A 3,662-nucleotide genomic window follows, 5' to 3' on the forward strand; every position below is an offset into this window, starting at 1 on the left:
ATTAAAAGTTCACATGTACAGGGTCTGCTCGTCTTGGATTCAGTAAATCAAATTTTGTTCTTAGGATTTGAAGTTTGCTTTGTGCTGCTAATCGCAGCAGGAATTCCTGGCATGGAGACAATTCTGCCGTCGGCTGGCCGCCCCCCCTCCCAGAGACGATCTGCGACACGTTGCCCGGCACAATTAGCTCACCTAATCTTCTTGGCCCGAAGAAAAGGTAAACAAGCTGTCAGATGGCTGATGGATTGCTCATCCAACAGATAAACATGACCAGGATTCTGGAGCTGTAACGACCAGCTCCCACCAGCAAGCCCCCTCAAACCAGAAGTCTGCTCCCTGAAGAGTCAACTATAGTTATTTCTTGTAGTCATCGGCTACTTGTATCACATGCCCAAAGTTTTTGAGCTTCTATTTGCTAATCATCTCCTCAAAAGACCCTTTATTTCATTCAGGACATTGTAATCCATGGTATTCTTTATAACCACCTGCACATTCATAATCTCCAAAGAGCAAATGTCTATGGCAGTGGTGAAATTCAATTTTTTACTACCGGTTCTGTGGGTGTGGCTTGGTGAGCATGGCAAGGAAAGGATACTGCAAAATCTCCATTCCCACTTCATTCTGGGGCCAGCCAGAGGTGGTATTTGCCAGTTCTCCAAACTACTCAAAATTTCCACTACTGGTTCTCCAGAACCTGTCAGAACTTGTTGAGTTTCAGCCCTGGTCTATGGAGATTCTTAGTCATTTAGGTCATGTCCCAAAGGTGCTTTTTCAAAAGGTAACTGGACTTTCTTTGTGTTTCCTTGAAGACGTTTCACTTCTCATCCAAGAAGATTCTCCAGTTTGAAGACACTACTTGGATGAGAAGAGAATCATCCTCAAGGAAAAACAAAGAAGTTTTTCTTTGCCTTTTGAAAAAGCATATGTGGGACTCCAAAGGGCTTTTATTCCCCTTCCCTTTTTCTCAGTACCTAGGTTTCACAGTCATCACTATTGGAGAAAAAATATTGCTTTAACTTTTTTGACCTATGTTGTTAAAGAAATATCCCCATGGTTTATGCAGATATTTTGGCCATCTCGGCTAGGTTTGTTACTTTCAATACCCATTCTTGAATAGTAGGCAAATCTTCCTTCTTCCAGTATTGCACCACCAACAAACTAGCTGCAGTTATTAAATGCAATATCAGATTAGTCTCTACAACTGTACAATCAGTAATTATGCCTAACAAAAATAACTGAGGGAAAAATATGGAACGCTTCACGAATTTGCATGTAATCCTTGCACAGGGATCATGCTAATCTTCTCTGTATCGTTCCAATTTTAGTATATGTGCTGCCGAAGCAAGCACCTTCATTTCTTGACTATCAGCTATGGATTTACTAAGCACTTATGTCAATATTATACTTTTCTTCTTTTTTTATCTTCAATCCTAATTTTTCATTTTCTATTTTTTACTTTTATAATGAGGTCTCCTAATTCTTTACTTTCTGTTAACAAAATAATGTTGTCTGCTTATCTCAATTTATAATTCTTTCATCTTCCAATTTGTATTTCAGCTGTCATTTCTTTGAAAGCTTTCTTTCTTAGATTCACTGCACATATTATACAGCTTTGAGAACCATATGCATTCTTCTCTTTAACTCTTCATTATTCTGACTCTTAGCTTCTTCACAGTTCTTATACAGTTGCTTCTTGTTCATTGCAAAGATATGATCTACCCCTTCAAAGGACTTGTTAAATTAATAATGCAAAAGAAAATCTGTTATTTGCATGATGTTCATCTCTCTACTAACCATTTTACATTAGCTGTCTAATTTCCTAAATTATATAATGATCAGTGAACAGGGAGCCTTTAAACAGGGAATTGAAATTTTCATGCAATCCTTTCAATTAACATTAGTAGCACTTTTAGGTGAAGCTTTGAAGCATTATACAAGAATTTTACAAGAAATTAAACAAGATAATGACACTTTCGGTTGATCACCATTATATATCTTGACTATTTCTTTCAATTTTCTTGGGGAAAAAAACATTATCTGTCTGGTCGCTTCTAGTAGATTCTGATCTGATGGTACATAATCAAATAAAATCTTCCAATTTATTTTTTACTTGATTCTCCCCTAATCAAAAGCTGTTAAAGAAGAAAAATATTTGCAATGCTTTGATTGGTAAGTAGGATGTGAAGGGTGCGTGGATAACAGTAATGACTAGAGTGCACAGGTGGATTCCTGCCAGTTCTAACCTCTTCTATAGAAGAGGTTCCACAAATCTAGGTTCTAAAAAAATTGAAACCCACCACTGCTACAGTGGACATGTAGATATTTATTTATTTTTATTTATTTATGACACTAAATTTAATCTATTAAAATATCAATCTTGGAATGGTTTTAATATTTTGGGTTTCTTCTTGTGCTCTGTTTGCTGGCTACTGATTTCAATGGAGAGAAAGAAAATTACATTGACCTAGGATGGAATAGTGGAAAAATAAAGGGACAGGGCAGGACAAATAAACATTCTGCTCCTGGCCTTTAAGTCTAAAACAGACTCTTGAATTATCCTTAATTGAATCAATGTCACCTGCCTTGTCTCTTTAGTCTTTTCTATGCTATGTCTTATACATGGGTTCTTCTGAATGTTAATGTTTTAGTGTCATGCAATATGCACCTCAACTCTTAATCTTTATGTCTGGGTTAGTAGAAGTTTGGATAACTTACCAAGATGCTCTTTATTCACTACTAACAGGAAGAGGAATGCTACTAATGGGAAGGGGTTTTCACTTGCCTAGGGTAAAAATTAACATTATTACTGAAACTGGCATAGTTTCATCTCTTCTTGCTTTCAGTGTGGTGAATTGCACATAGGCACTTGTGTGCCATCTTCTGCCATATCCAAATTTACTCTACTTTCTCACTGGCCCATTCAAGATTGTGACTGGAGGAAGAGAAAGGATGAAATATTTCTACTATGTTGAGAATCTGTGTAGGAGAAAAACAACAAAGGAAAAAGCAAGAGGGGGAAAATGTTTCTATAGTTTTCCTTCAAATGTGCAAACTCATCTCATTCTCTTCATAACTGAATAGGTAATAAAAAGCAGATTAAACTTCAGCCACTGGCTGCAGGGAAACTCAGGGTGATGAGTAGCTCTGAAGGCTGTTGTTTGTATTCAAACAACTGGGAAGTGTGGGGATTTCCTTTACACACTCTAAAGCAAGGGTGTCAAACTTATGTCATCATGGTGGCGTCACCTAAGGTATCGTGACTTTTTTCCCCTTCACTAAACTGGGTGTATGTGTGGCCAGCATGTGACGCATATGGCCCGAGGGTTGCGAGTTTGCCAGCCCTGCTCTAAAGTAATTATCATTAACTTACTACCACAGCCAAATTGAATTTGAATGCACCCAAAGTGCCTATATTTTGTTTTGTAAATATCTGTTGGTTGTGTTGCACAGATCTGACAGCAAAGAAACCAACAACTTCAGACAATGAGACATCAACATGGCATCCATTAGCTAGATGAACAACTGGCAAGTGGACAGGGTGCCGTATTATACCCAGGGCAGTGGTGAAATTCAATTATTTTTACTACCAGTTCTCTGGGTGTGGCTTGGTGGGCATGGCAGAGGAAGGATACTACAAAATTTCCATTCCCTCCCCACTCCAA

General features: G+C 37.9%; 1 non-coding gene across 1 annotated transcript; it reads right to left on the reverse strand.

The window, feature by feature from the left end:
* Positions 1–1,242: 1,242 nt before the first annotated feature.
* Positions 1,243–1,349, reverse strand: LOC116509820. Its single transcript, XR_004255543.1, has one exon. It is a non-coding gene; the product is annotated as a U6 spliceosomal RNA (small nuclear RNA).
* Positions 1,350–3,662: the final 2,313 nt, after the last annotated feature.

This window comes from Thamnophis elegans, chromosome 5, assembly GCF_009769535.1.
Source record: "Thamnophis elegans isolate rThaEle1 chromosome 5, rThaEle1.pri, whole genome shotgun sequence".
NCBI classification, from domain to species: domain Eukaryota; kingdom Metazoa; phylum Chordata; class Lepidosauria; order Squamata; family Colubridae; genus Thamnophis; species Thamnophis elegans.